Source organism: Narcine bancroftii, chromosome 5, assembly GCF_036971445.1.
Source record: "Narcine bancroftii isolate sNarBan1 chromosome 5, sNarBan1.hap1, whole genome shotgun sequence".
Lineage (NCBI taxonomy): Eukaryota > Metazoa > Chordata > Chondrichthyes > Torpediniformes > Narcinidae > Narcine > Narcine bancroftii.
Window position 1 is genome coordinate 42,740,324 of NC_091473.1, and position 16,260 is coordinate 42,756,583.

Sequence of the window (16,260 nt, forward strand, 5' to 3'; positions counted from 1 at the left end):
TCACTTGGAAGGACTGTTTGGGGACCTAATTGATGGTGAGATAGGAGAAATGGGCGCAAGTATAGCATTTCTTGTGGTCACAGAGCTAGGTACCGAAGAGGTAATTAGAGGGAAGGGATGTGGATGAGAATGTCCTGGAGAGAATAATTCCTATTGAAAGCAGAGCAAGGAAGATGTGACTAGTAATGGGATCATGTTGTAAGTGGCAGAAATTGTAGAGAATAATATGCTGGATGTGGAGACCAGTGAGAACAATGGGAATTCTGTCCTTGTTGCATCTCAGGGCTGAGGAAACAAGGCAGATTTAACGTGTTTTGGCTGCAAGTGAGCAAAAGCAGAAGTGTGCACCTGCAGATCGGAAGGGAAACGCATAAGAACTGAGATGGATTAATAAAATACATCTTTGGCTTGGCTTCGCGGACGAAGATTTATGGAGGGGTAATGTCCACGTCAGCTGCAGGCTTGTTTGTGGCTGACAAGTCCGATGCGGGACAGGCAGACACGGTTGCAGCGGTTGCAGGGGAAAATTGGTGGGTTGGGGTTGGGTGTTGGGTTTTTCCACCTTTGTATTTTGTCAGTGAGATGGCCTCTGCGGTCTTCTTCAAAGGAGGTTGCTGCCTGCCGATCTGTGAGGTGCCAAGATGCACGGTTTGAGGCAATATCAGCCCACTGACGGTGGTCAATGTGGCAGGCATCAAGAGGTTTCTTTAGGCAGTCCTTGTACTTCTTCTTTGGTGCACCTCTGTCATGGTGGCCAGTGGAGAGCTCGCCATATAACACGATCTTGGGAAGGCGATGGACCTCCATTCTGGAGACGTGACCTGCCCAGCACAGTTGGATCTTCAGCAGCGTGGATTCGATGCTGTCGGCCTCTGCCATCTCGAGTACTTCGATGTTAGGGATGAAGTCGCTCCAATGAATGTTGAGGATGGAGCGGAGACAACGCTGGTGGAAGCGTTCTAGGAGCCGTAGGTGATGCCGGTAGAGGGCCCATGATTCGGAGCTGAACAGGAGTGTGGGTATGACAACGGCTCTGTTTTTCCAGACTCTTTTGTGTAGTCTTCCAAAGGCGCTATTTGTCTTGGCGAGTCTGTTGTCTATCTCATTGTCGATCCTTGCATCCAATGAAATGGTGCAGCCGAGATAGGTAAACTGGTTGACCGTTTTGAGTTTTGTGTGCCTGATGGAGATGTGGGGGGGCTGGTAGTCATGGTGGGGAGCTGGCTGATGGAGGACCTCAGTTTTCTTCAGGCTGACTTCCAGGCCAAACCTTTTGGCAGTTTCCGCAAAACAGGACGTCAAGCGCTGAAGAGCTGACTCTGAATGGCCAACTACATACCATGATGCTATTTCCACTAATTAATCTAAACACATAATGAAAAGGGTAAGGAATTGACCAATCAGGACCATGTATGGAGAAATTTCTTCTCTCTGTGAATCTAGAGAATTCTTGTGCCCTGAGAACTGTTAATGTGTATATTCAAGATTAATCAGGAAATATAGAGATCAGGAGAGAAAGTGGATAATATTGTTGATATTTATGATCCTATTACATGGAGGATCTTGACACACAATGGAGGTAATGCATGCTTTGATGAGTTAATTATAGCAGAACTGTATCCATTTGCACCAATGACCAGAGGGTATCATTTTAAATGTATTTCATCTTGTAACAAGGGATGGAAAACATCACTGGATTTTGTAAGTCCCTGCCTATGATTTATGATATTGTGCTCGTCAGGTAAAAGGCAGGCGAGCCAACTGGGATCTCTCTGCATGGTCTGCTCTTCCTTGGGGTTGTTGATAGTTCAGTTGTCAGTCATTCCCCAGCATTGTCAGCAAATTAATAATAATCTGGCAATCTAAAAAAAAAGTAACAAAGAAAATAGGTGCACGAGTAGGCCATTTGGCCCTTCAAGCCTACACCGCCATTCAAATGATCATTGCCGATCAGTACCTGGTTCTTGCCTTCTCCCCATACCCCTAGATCCCCTTAGCCACAAGGGCCAAATCTAACCTACTCTTAAATATTGACAAGGAACCGGCCTCAACTACTTCCTGTGGCAAAGAATTCCACAGATCCACCACCCTCTGAGAGAAGAAATCTTTCCTCATCTCAGACCTAAAAAACTTCCCTTTATCCTTAAACTGTGACCCCTGGTTCTGTTTTTTCCCCAGCATTGGAAACAACCTACCTGCGTCTAGTCTGTCTAAACCCTTAAGAATTTTATGTTTCTATAAGATCCCCCCTCAATCTTCTAAATTCCAGAGAACACAAGTCTAGTCTATCCAACCTTTCTTCATATACAAGTCCCTCCATCCCTGGTATCAGTCCAGTGAACCTTCTCTGCACCCCCTCTATGGCGAGGATGTCCTTCCCCAGATAAGGAGACCAAAACTGCACGCAGTACTCCAGGTGTGGTCTCACCAAGGCCCTGTACAGCTGCAGCAGGATCTCCCTACTCCTGTACTCAAATCCTTTCGCTATGAATGCCAACATACCATTCGCCCTCTTCATCGCCTGCTGCACCTGCATGCCCACTTTCAAGGACTGATGTGTGATCACCCTCTGTAAATGGAGAAAAGGAAACTCAGGGAAACTAGTCCAGCTACAATTAGATTTATTTTTATGATTTTTAGGTGTTGATCTAGCCCTGAAAGGCTGGCCTAATGTATGATGATGACTTGGTTAGCATAATTTTCAATAAGATCATGACCAATTTGATGATAGGCTCACCTCCACCTACCTGCCTTTTCCCCATATTCCTTAATTCCCCTACTTTCTAAACACCTATCCAACCTTTTCTTAAATATATTCACCGAGGTAATTTACACTGCTTCAAATGGGCAGCAAATTCCATTCTTTGGGAAAAGCAGTTCCTCCTCATCTCCTCCTAAATCTACTACCCTGAATCTTGAGGCTAGGTCCACCTAGTTTTAGTCTCGCCCACCAATGGGGACAACTTACCTACCTCTATCTTATCTATGACTTTCATAATTTTATTTGTTTCCGTAAGATCCCCTCTCATTCTTCTAAATTCCAGTGAGTACATTCCCAGATGACTAAATCTCTTCTCATAGGCTAACCCCCTCATCTCTGGAATCAACCTGGTGAACCTCCTCTTCACTGCCTCCAAAGCTGGAACATTAATCTTCAAGTAGGGAGACCAGAACTGAACCCAGTACTCCAGATGCAGTCTCATCATAATCTCCCTCTCCTAAATTCAATCCCTCTAGCAATGAAGACCAACATTCCATTTGCTTTTTTGATATACTGCTAGACCTGCAAACCAACCTTTTGCAATTCATGTACAAGCACACCCAAGTCCTTCTGCATGGTAGCATGCTGCAATCATTTGTCATTTAAACTAAGATGTAACATGGAAATGAAATGATGAATGTGATGTATTTGAGACTGCCTTTGTCCCATCCAATGCAAAGAATCTGAAGCTGTTACACAAGAATGTCTGTGACAGATAGTTATACTTCAGTTGTGACAATTATTCAGAATTTAGGGTGTTCTTATGACACACTTTCTTTTGTTCAGTTATAGGACAGATCATTAAATGGTAAATTTGTATCTATTCTCTTGAATCAATTTATTTTTTTGCAAAGTGGAGAATAAACTTCAATTTGAGTGACAACATTAATAATGGTTGAATGATTATGTACATCAGACAAAAGCAGCTTGAATGCTACATGATCTTTAGCACAGAAAAACTGATGCCAAGTTTCTGCCGAGCCACATTTAGTCATTCCACACTTCATTGCCATAAGACATGAAATTTCAATCATTTCTAACAAAAAGAACATGTACTAGTGATGCTCAATAATTGTTGAAAATTTTGAGCTTTGCCTGACCAAATTTAAGATTGCTAATTAACCAATGAGCAAAATGAGCTATTTTCCCATTTATAGAAACAACTGAAATGTATTGAAAAAAGATGCATTCCATCTTGTCACCTTCCATTTTATAAATAGCTTGTTACTCTAATTAGTTATTTGTGCCTATTGATCTTCTGTCAAGGCTCAAAAAATAATTTGTTTAAAAGCCAGTTGGATAGAAAAGCTTTTATATAGGAACTGGTAGTGGAAGAGATGCTTGGCTTTGTTCAAGAAGGGAAATAAAATTAATCATTCAGCATGTTAGCAGTTACATGGATTTGTATCAGATTTCTGCCAGGCTCAGTAATGTTGATCACACCAGTGAGTGGACCTACTTGGATAGATTTGTTTTTACTGATGCCAAATAAACAGGAGTTCAGACCACTTGTGCCATTATGCAACTCATTTAATTACAGTGTCCAGGACAAATCCACAAGCTTTTCAGATTTCCTGTTCAATAGTGAGTTAGGAACAACAAAACAATGAGCAAAATTCTTCAGATACTGCAAATTGAGATTAAAGAGAATGGTTTTTAACCTGAAAATTTCACCCCTCTCTCTCTCTCTCTCTCTCTCTCTCTCTCTCTCTCTCTCTCTCCACACTTGTGGAGTGACCTATTCGGTATTTACAGCACTTTCTTGCTAACAGATGCAGCCTAGTTCCCATTCTGGATACCATATGATGTGGACAATGTACAAGACCACCAATTTTAATTTATAATTTAGACATAGAGCACAGTGCTGCCCAATTACACCCAATTGTCCTACAATTGTCCTGGTATGTTTTGAAAGGAAACCTGAGCACCCAGAGGAAATCTATTGTGACACAAGAAGAACGTACAAGTTCCTTATAGCCAGCGTTGGACTCAAACCCCTGTCGCTGGCACTGTAACAGTGTTGCGCTAAACTACACGCTAACTGTGCCAAGTATGATTTTAACTAATTCATTTTTATTATATGACATACAAGAAAAAAAATCATGAAATATATTTCACAATGAAATTCATTTATTTTGATCGTAATTTTAAAAAATTTGTGAGCTCGAAATTTATCCATGTTCAGCATTTAAAAGAGGTGTGTGTGGGTTCTTGTACTCTGCTACTGAAATGTCTTCAGTTCAAAAGCTGCCTCTATTATATCACATGTTTAATGCCGTAAAATATTTGGCATTGATTCTGTGAGCCCTCTACATGAATTTGATTTTAAAGCAAGCATAAACTAAGATAAGCTCATGATGTTCTCTGTGAAAAGCTGCCCATGTGAGGACATCGCTCTGCAGCTATCTTTTTATCCATATCTCTGACATGAACAAAATGGGGAAAGCTCAAGCAATGTTCAATACTTTGCCAAAACTGAATGGCCTCTTTTGTGAATGAAATGTAACCTCCTTAATAGGGGGATAAAAGGATTCTGCATATTTCATCCAGTTAACTCCTCTGAGCCAAACTCCTTACTAGAATAATAATAAAAAATTAAAAGAAAAATCAGTATCAATCTGAAGAAAAACTGCAATGATCATAAAGCTAATCTAACAAGGCAAAGCAGGCAACTTGATCTTTGGCACAGCTGGCATTAAAAATGGCACTTTCTGTGCTTAGCCTTTTCATAATTTGAATCTCATTTATTCCCTTAACATAATTTAAAATAAAAGTCTCATATTAAACAAATGGTTCACAAGAAATAAGAGTAGGTCCTAAATGCTTGACCTGTCAAGCTCATACTAATGCTGGAATGTGAAACATAAAGCAATCTGCTGGATGAATTCATCTGAGTCCCTCCAGTGAATTGTAAATGCAGATGATATTCTATTTATACTCCATGTTCCCACAATATCTCCACATCCATTAATGATCTTAGTCCAAGATAAAAATCTTAAAGTGATGCATCTGCTGAACAAGTGATCAGATAAACTTTATTCCTTTTCTTGTTCCGAAATGTTGAGAGATGGTGCAGAGGTACCAATTCCCTGCCCAACTGTAAATGCACATAGTTTGCATGTCAGTTCACATCTGCAGAGTTACCTGTACTGTACTGCATCATCAATGACTCCAAAAGACCAGAGTAAAATTGATGAGGCTTTTATTTACAATAGAATGGAGCCACGTCCATGTTGGCCTAATGAGCTGAACTGGGGAGGAGTTTCTTAAGGAGTCTGTGGGAAGAGCCATAGGTACAGTCGGCCAATGGACATGCCCAGACAGATAAATATACAAACAATGGTTTACCAAATTCACCCCTTGTTTTTAAAAAGAGTCCGGCGGGGTGAAGTGCATTAGAAGTTATCAGAAATTAAGTCTTTCAGGTGGTCTGATCTATCACTGTGACCGCCGTAGTGCCGGTTGTGACTGTGGCACAGCAATAGGGCCCTGGACAGTCTGGGGCACCTGGATGCAATTGTTGGTGTCAGCTTGATGGATGCGCGGTGACGAGTCTGGTATGCCATCCGTTGGGGCTGGGGTAACTTGCCATGTCTGATGCATCATGGGTGAAGGGATGCGGGGTTTTGGTAATGGTCTCCAGAACCCCCAAAGGTGCCAGTTCATTAACAGACACTGTCCTAGTGCCCATCAGGGTATGCCACATAGGTGTATTAGGGGTTGGTGTGGTGGAGGTTCACCCTTTCAACCAGTAGGTCAGACTTTGGCTCCTCGCATGCTTCCGGAGTAGGACCAGCCCTGGGAACATCATCCAGGCTGGCAGCGTGGTCCCTGTTGAAGATTTCCCAGGGAAAGAAAACATTCTTTCATGTGGAGTGACATTGGTGGCAGTACAAAGGTGTGATCTGATCAAGTGGAGTGCCTCAGGGAAGACATCTTGCCATTGGAAGACTGTAAGGTCGCTAGACCACAGGGCTTGGAGGATAGCCTTCCAGATGTGGCACTCTTCCTTTCCACTTCCCCTTTTCCTTGGGGCTTGTAGCTGGTGGTTCTGATCATGGCAATACCTCTGGCCAGAGGTACTGGCAAAGCTCATCACTCATAAAGAAGGGCTCCTGGTCACTATGGATATAGCAGGGGAACCCAAACAGTGAAGAGGCTGCGTAGGACCTTGATAACTGTGGCAGTTTTCATGTCCAGGCAGAGGATAGCGAACAGAAAACATGAGTACTCATCGATGTTGTTGAGGAAGTACACATTGCACTCAGAGGAGGGGACGGGACCTTTGAAATCGATGCTCAGGCTTTCAAAAGGATAGATGGCCTTTATCAGTTTCACACTATCTGTCTTGAGAGAAGTGCTATTTGCATTCTGTGCAGACCTGGCAGTTTCTGGTCATAGGCCTGATCTCCACAATGGAGTAAGGCAGATTGTGGGCTTTGATAAAGTGGAAGAACCTGGTGATTCCGGGGTGGCAGAGATCATTGCACTCAGTCTATTTGTACATTGGCATGTACTGCGGGATAGACAGCTGGGGGCTCATTGAGTTTCCCGGGCTAGTACAAGATATCGTAGTTATAGGTGGAAAGTTCAATTCTCCGCCTCAATATCATGTTGGCTTTGATTTTACCTCACTGCTAGTTGTTGAACATTTAAGCCACAACCCGTTGGTCAGTCATCAGCAAGGTAAATTGTCAACTAGCTAGTGCCTCCAGTGCTGTACTGCCTTGACAATTGCTTGGGCCTCCTTCTCGACAGAAGAGTGTTGAATTTCGGGGCCCTGGAGGGTGTGGGAAAAGGTGACAGGTCTACCCACCTTGCTAAGTGTGGGAGCTAGATGCATCACACTCCATCTGGAATGGAATGGATTTTTCCACGGTGTGCATCCTAACATTGTCAGTGTCTGCCTTGATGTGGCTGAAGGCTGCCTGGGCCTCTGGTGCCAGGGGAAAGGAGGTGGATTTATTAAGGGGCTGAGCCTTGTCTGTATAATTGAGGACCCACTGGGCATAGTAGGAAAAGAAGCTTAGGCACCTTTTCAGGGCTTTGAGGCTGTGATGGAGGGGGAGTTTCAAAAGCGGGCGCATGCAATTGGGGTAAGAGCCAATGACTCTGTTCTCATAACACAGCCAAGGATGGCAAGGTGGGTTGTGGGAAATACACATTTAGTCTTATTATATGTGAGGTTAAGGAGTCTGGCGGTCTGGAGGAATTTTTGGATGTCGGCGTCATGGTCCTGCAGTTCATGGCTGCAAATGGTGACATTGTCCAGATACAGGAATGTGGCCTGCAGTTCATACTGATCTACCATTCAGTCCATCTCCTGCTAGAAGACCGAGACCCCGTTGGTAATGTCGAAGGGGACTGTCAGGAAATGATAGAGGCAGCCATCTGCCTCCAAACCAGTGTACTGGCAGTCCTCCGGCAGATAGGAAGCTGGTGATAAGCTGACTTTAAGTCAATGGTGGAAAAAACCCGATATTGTGTGATTTAGTTTACCATATAGGATATGTGGGGAAGAGGATACATGTTCAGATGTGTGTATCTGTTAATGGTTTGAATATAGTCAATGACTATCCTTTTTTCTGCCCAATCCTCACCACCACCACTTGGGCTCTCCAAGTGTTGGTGCTGGCTTCAACAATCCCCTCATTGAGTAGCCGCTGCACCTCCATTCCTGTCCCAGTCATTGTACCCTCTACTTTTGGTGGCAATGGATTTTACAGACTAGGGTGAGGTTAGCGAACAACGGTAGAGGGGTGATCTTGAGGGTTAAGAGTCCACAGTTTGTGCACCATTGACAATCTTTGGGTTACTGGAAACAGTGGGGGGGAGAGGCCAGGTGGGTGTGGCTGGTAGAGCGCAGTGGGGAATTTAAGAACTGCTGGTTACAGACAGTGAGGGGAGGGGTGGGTTCCATCGTACTCCATTGTCATGCTTTTAAGGTGGCATTGGAAGCTCAGTCCCAGTAGCAAGGCAGTGCATAGCTGTGGCAACACCAGGAGTTCGTCTTTGTAGTCTGTTCCCCACACAGGGTTTCTACCCAGTGATCGCGTACATCAGCCGTATGGGCCTTCGAAGCCAAGGAGACTTTGTGACTCACTGGCCTAACTGTGAGGGAGTAGTGCTGTACCATGTCTGGGTAGATGAAACTCTCTGTACTCCCACTATTGAACAGACTATGGATGTTGATATCATCGATCTGTCAAGTTGGTGAGGACTACCTTGATCCAGTGCGATGAAAGCCAGTGTCAAGTCACTGTCTGTAGCTGTGGTGGAGAGCTCGCGTGTTCAGTTGCAAGATGGCAGCATCCAATTTGACAGACCACGTGGCTCGCACACATTGCTGCTGGGTCTCAAAGACGGCGATGTCCAAGAAGGTGGCCCCATGGCTCACGCATGGTGCTGCTGGGTCTTGGAGATGGCAGCATCCAAGATGGCGGCTCCCACGGTCTGCATGTGGTGTTGCTGGGTTGGGGTGACTTGAGCTTGCACACTTAATGCCCTTTCTTTCTGCAAATGGAGCAGACCATGTCTTTTACTGGACAGCATTTCCTTGGGTGCTTGCCCAGACTGCAGAAGTAGCACTTGGGTGCTCACGGGGTACAGAGGCTGTGGTCAGGATGTGGCATTAGTGGTGTTAGGTGCTTCAGAATACAGAGGTTGTGGTCAAATTGCTGGCAATATGTGGTGGTGGCAAACACGAGGCAGCCGTGTTGTCAGCCGAGTAGGATTCTATATTCTGGAGAGCCACCTCCAGTTCGACCACCCTCCACAAACTGAGGCCACTTTGCTCTAACAGTCTCTGACAGATAGAGTTGGTCCTGATGCCTGCAACATGCATGTTTCTATTCAGGTCCTCCCTGTTCTCCGCAGCCGTCATGGCCTTGCAGTCACAGGCCCATCTGAGAGTTTGTAGGACCTGGAGGTACTCAGCACTCAATTTCCCCAGGTCACTGTTTTTGGGTGGCCAGGAGGTGTTTCGTGAAAACCTCATTTACCTTCTTCAACTACTAGTCCTTCAGAATGTTCATCACCTCCGGGAACACTGAATCCCTGATCATAGAGTATACCAGGGGCCTGATGCAGGAGTGTAGTACCTGTAGTTTGTCATTCTTTGATCAAATGATGGCAAATAATGCCTGCAGGAACACTTCAAAGCGACAGTGCCAGAATTTGATGTTGGTGGAGGCTTCAGGTGATTGAGGGTTTCTCCGGCTTCAGGATCTGTTCCATTGTCAAAATTTATTGTGAATAAAATTGATGCACCTTCAATAACTCCAAAAGACAGGAAATTATATAAAACTGATAGGCTTTTATTCACAATAGAATAGAGGCTGTCCTGAACTGGGGAGGGGGCTATGGAACAGTCACCTTTATTCAGGAGTCTGTAGGAGGAGCCACAGGTCGGCCAATGGGCGTTCCCAGACAGTTAAATATACAAAGAGTAGTTTACCACATGCTTGATTTTTTTTTACTAAAACTTTACCAACAGTTTACCCATGCTTGAGAAAAATAATGGTGATAAATTATTTGAGTGTCATGTTTTTTGGACAACCATCGAAACAGATAATGGGAGGAAAGATTATCTGGTCCTTAAAGAAAAGTTATAGAAATATGTTAATTAAATTGGTTTTCATTAACAAATTGCATTGATGAATGAAAGTTACAACATGATCAGCTGAGAATTACTGACCAACATGCATAATTAAATACAGTATTCCATGGAGATAATGTTGCTTTAATCATTACCTAAATCAGTGGTTCTCAACCTTCTTTTCTACTCACGTACACCTTAAATAATCCCTTAAGGTGCCATCAGTGCTCTGTGGTTAGTAAGGGATTACTTAATGCGATATGTGAGTGAAAAGAAAAAGTTTGAACACCACTGACCTAAGTGAAGCTACTGTTCACATGGCTGTAGGTATGGGAGTCATACAGAGATTCACAGGTCTACCCACACTCTCCTAAAGGTCAGGTTATTATTGCGCTTTACATCTTTGCATGTCTCCTGCCTTTGTGCATCAGTCTCTTAATGATAGTGAACTGATTATGAAGGCCTTTAAATATTTTTGAAATTGTTTTAGAGCCTTTGGAGTGACTTAAAGGACAGGAGATGGAGGACATTTTACGACAAAGATATTTTGTGATATCTTGGCCTCGATTGCAACATGCAGAATTGAATCTTGTTGATATTTTCCTTAAAGACTTGCACAGTCTGTTGCTGATGCATGGAAGCAAAATTATTCCTTCTTCTATTGGCAATTTGTGTATTTCTACCATAAGCTCATTTGGGAGCAGAAATGCCATGAGAATCCCAATTAAATTAATATAAATTTTAAGTTTGGCTTTTAAATTAAATGTAGGCATTCAGCGTGGTGACAGGCCATTTCAGCCACCGAGTCCGTGCCACCCAGTTTACACCCAATTCACCTACACCCCTGGTGCATTTCAAATGGTGAGAGAAAATCGGAGATCCCAGGGATAATCCAGGTAGGCACGAGGAGAAGATACAAACTCCTTACAGTCAGCACGGGTTCGAACCCCGGCCCCGATCACTGGCGCTGTAAAGGTATTGCACTAATTGCTATGCCAACCATGCTGCCCAAATTTAAATGCATTATTTTAGAAGAAAAATATGTTAACTTTAAATTGAGGTCTGAATGTATTTGTATATTATTGAATATAATCAAATTTGTCAGAAAGAAATTGATGGAACCTATGGTTAATAATTATGATGCTGATGTTTTCAATTGGTTATGACTTTTTCCACTGACATCTTGTTCATATCATCTGCCAGACCTCCAAACTGCAGAGGTTAAAAATAAACTCTAACTGAGCAGTAAATACTCTTAGGTCAACTATTGGAAAACTAGTGATTATTTTTGGTGTACATGGAGATCGTGGCACAGTGTTGGTCACTGTTCAACAGTCCTCACTCTAAAACAGCTTCAGGCCCCAGCTTCTAGCCTCTGCATCCCTCAGATTTGAGGGACTGTAGATCAGTAAACATCCCCAATAAGGAAAACCTGAATGGCAAGTCTTAATAATTATTTGCTGGAAACTAAGTTTGAAGTGAAGGAGCGGTGGTAGGAATATTTTAAATTTAAATTTAAATTGGACGGACACAGCATGGGAGTAGGCCCTTCCGGCCCATGAGCCCTGTGCTGCCCAAATATACCAATCAACCTACGACTTCCGTATCTTTTGAAGAGTGGGAGAACACCCATGCAGACAAGGGGAGAACAAACAGACTCATTATAGACAGTGTGGGATTTGAACTCTGCTAGCTCGCGCTGTAATAGCGTTGGGCTGACCTCTCTGTTAACTGTGCCTGTTTGAATGAAAGGCCAAAAGTTGGGCCATTAGCAACTTGAAACTAGTTACAAGTGATTATCATGACAGTTCCCCTCCCCCCCCCCCCACCTCATGTTAGATGCACAAGGAAGTAAGTTACTGAGAGACAGGAGAATAGGAACGGTAAAGTTCACAAATGAATAGGAAACATCTGAGTGAGAAGCAGTTACATGGAATTAAATGAAGAAATTTGATTTATTTGCTATTTAACCAAAATTTGTTTTGCCTTAAAAAAATAAGTATCTATCCTAAAGCAGAAAATGAATATAAATGAGAGTTTCTAATCATTTGATGGATTCATTAATTATATAATTATGTGTGTGACATGACCGAATGCATGTGCAAAATTGGTTGTAGATCACAGAATCAGAGGCCTCTTTGGAAGTGATGTGCTCATGCACAGAAGCTGCTGGCTACATAGCAATGTTATCGCTCATCACGGCCACAATTCAAGAGAATAAATACCTACTGAAGAAACGTCAGTGGCCTCAACTTGAAGGCTTGGGTGCTTGTCTACTTGCTCAAGGGTAGTCCTTGTCTTTGCTGTTGTAAAGGAGTTGCTGCAGGAAATGATGACAAATTTCTCCAACGGACTAAATTTCCGATAAGGCTCGCCAGTTTCATTCAGTTAAGGAATAACAACCATTGAATGATTTAATGAGTGTCCACTGATGACATCACAATGTGCATTAATAGAATGGAGAAACTGGTGTCTGTTTCCAAATCTGTTCTGGTATTCTCATTGATACTCAGACCCACTGCTTGAAGCTGTGGTTGAAACCCATCCTTTAGGTGAGTGCATGCAAAAATAAAATGGCACTCCTCTTAACGACTCAAGTACCATGATATGTGATAAAACCATGGAACAGTATAGCTCTGAAAAATGGGCTCTTTGGCCCTTCTAGTATGCCAAACTTTTATCCTGCCTAATTCCACTGACCTGCAACACTCGCATCCATGTACCTGTCCGAATTTTTCCAAAATGTTAAAATTGTGCCCACATTCATCACTTCAGGTGGCAGCTTATTCCACACCCCCCCCCCCCCCCAACTCTCTGTGTGAATAAATTCCCCCGAATGTTCTCCTTTCACACTTAACCCATATCCTCTGGTTTGCATCTCACCTAACCTCAGTGGAAAAAAGCCTACTTGCATTTACTCTATCTATACCCCTTATAATTTTAAGTACCTCTATCAAATCTCCCTTCATTCTTTTATGCTCCAGGGAATGTCCTACCTGTTTCATCTTTCCCTGTAACTCAGTTCTTCAGCAAAAGCTTCTCTGAACTCTCAATTTTATTGACATATTTCATATTGTTAGATGACAAAAATTGCACACAGTACTCCAAATTTGGCCTCACCAATATCTTATATAATTATACCATAACATCCCAACTCCTATACTCATATTTTTGATTTATAAAAGCCAATGTGTCAATGGCTCTCTTTATGTCTGTGAGGGGCGCTGGACAAGTGGTGACTCTCCATTTGCCTTATGGTAGACAAAAGTTAAAGAATTTCATGTAAGTTAGATTTTCTAGTCTTTTGGGTTTAAAATTAGTTTTCACAGGTTCATGGATGGAATATCCAAGATATATATTAACATGTTGGAAATCATCCCACTCCCAGAAAAAGTGATCCATCTGGTGCTCAGCTTTTCATTGCCTTTGCATAGAATTTCTGCTCCTTCCCCCTTTTAACATGTGAATTGGTGTCCATTCGGGACTGTAGGCAGCTCCAGAAAAATTAATCCAGCCTATAACTTGAACAGGAAATTGGTATTTCCATCTGCCACAGTCATAATGTGCCAGGAACAATTAAAAAAAAACTGGTAATATCAGATCAGACATCCATAAGTATAGAAAATTCAGAATTTATTGTCATGAACATGTCATGAAAGTCGTTGCTTTGCAGCAGCGTCACAGGGTAAATATTGCTAAGCATTTCAGAAATAAATAGTAGAAGAAAATAGAAGAAAGTGAGGTAATGTCATCCTAGTGTTCTTAGTACATTGTTATTTACAAGGAAGATGTTTTCTGTGGGTTTGAGTTGCAATAGTTCTAAACAAAAATATGTGATCATTCCCATCTGAGCTACACACACAGTTTCCACTGTAAGGTACTTTTTTTTTAAAGAGTAAGATTCTCTCTTCCTCTTCTTCCTGCTTCCCCTGACCTGCTGTGTATTTTTGTGTTTAGTTCAGAGTTTGAACATCTGCAGTATTTTGCTTTTGGATTGTTAAGAGAATATAAATGAGAAAATGCCTTATACATTTCCGATATACTGTATATTTCAGTGTATTTTGCGCAAAACCTAACAGGAATGGGAATGAATGGGCAAAAGCTACTATAATCCAGATGCTCTCCTTTGTGCTTCCCTCCGCTTCTCTGTTGCAATTTTTGCTTTTGACAGGAGCATTCAGTTGAAAAATAATTGAGATTATATTTGAGTCTTGGCTTTGGTTGGGAAATATTTTTTTCATAATGGGGGAAAAAAATTAGAGGCCCCAAACTATTTTTCATGATAGAACCTCTGAATTCTTCTAAATAATTATTTTATTAAAATTAAAAATTCTTTTCAAGAAGCTCACACTTTGATAAAAAGAACAGTTCCATTGAGAACACCCTGTACAGGGAGGAAAATGGCTGGGGCCTCAGAGCCTGGTCATTAGTGAGTGCAATTTTGATGGGATGTTAAGGTTCAATTTAACTTTACAGAAAAAAGTTATTAAACTTCCACACTTATGAGTAAATGGCCCTGTTCTGACTGGAATTTAGCAAACTGTATGTGTAATATAAATTAGTGGAGCATAAATAACTTTTCCTTCTCCCATTCATAATTTAAAATTGAATCATTGGGTGTTATTGGGCAACTGATCTTAAAGACTGCTACTAAAATAGAGGTGATCCATACATCGATTTGATAAAGTTAGAAAGAGTACAGTCAAACAGTTTGGAAGGAAAAAATAAACAGGCAGACTTTTTTAAATGGGGAGAAAATTGAAAATATTCAGGGACTCAGCAGTTCTCATGCAGGATAAACTTGCACGTGGAGTCAGTGGTGAAGAAGGCAAATGCAGTCTTTGGCATTCATTTCAAGAGGAATAGAATATAAGAGTAGGGATGAGACATTGATGCTTTATCAAACACTGGTCTCACTTGGAGTATTGCGAGCAGTTTTGGGTTCCTCATTAAAGAAAGGATGTCAGAGAGGGTTCAGAGGAGGTTCACAAGGATGATTCCGGGAAGGAATGGTTATCAAATGTTTGACAGCTCTTGCCCTGTTTTCATTGGAATTTAAGAGAATGAGGGGGATCTCATTGAAACATTTTGAATGTTGAAAGGCAAGATCAGAGAAGATATAGAAAGGTTATTTCTCATGGTGGGAGAGTCTGGGACAAGAGAGCAGAGCTTCAGGATTGAAGGTCTCCACTTAGAACAGATATGCAGAGGAATTTTATTAGACAGAGAGCGGTAAGTCTGTGGAATTTGTTGCCACAGGCGGTTGTGGAGGCCAGATCACTGGGTGTATTTAAGACAGAGATTGATAGGTTTTTGATTAGCCAGGTGAGTGCTGGGCAGTGGAGCTGAGTGGGGAAATGATCAGCTCTTGATTAAATAGTGGGGCACATTCAATGGGCTGAATAGCCTTTTTCTACTCCTATAACTTATGGCCTTATGAGTTATTGAACCACCAGACTATTCCTCCCCTTAGTAAGGAAAGAAATGTATGTTGTGCCCTTCCACATCTCTGACATCTTTCTCCATTAACGTTCAGAGTCTCCTGCGAGTGTGTGGGATGATCTAAAATAGCATGGCTGCAATACTGTAAATTATTAAATTTCAAATGGAAAGTAAGGTTTCTTCTGGGATTTCCATTGACCATTGAATTAATGATTGAAGGAAGGAGAGACATCTCATGTATTCCATCAGACAGAAAATGCAGCACATATAACAATGAACTTCCTGACTGTAAGTCCAAAGCCCGCTGCGCAGCTCAGACGGCAAAGTCCTCCTCAGCGACAAGATCTCCATCCTCAACCGATGGTCAGAACACTTCCAATCTCTTTTCAGTACCAACCGCTCAGTCCAAGATTCCGCCCTGCTCCAGCTCCCTCAACAGCCCCTAAGGCTAGAGCTGGAT

At 42.3% G+C, this 16,260-nt stretch overlaps 1 protein-coding gene across 2 annotated transcripts in view; it reads left to right on the forward strand.

Annotated features, from left to right (window-relative positions):
• atp2b2 (ATPase plasma membrane Ca2+ transporting 2) overlaps positions 1 to 16,260 on the forward strand; it is a 328,585-nt gene that overhangs the window by 225,958 nt on the left and 86,367 nt on the right. The gene's annotated exons all lie outside the window — the stretch shown is intronic.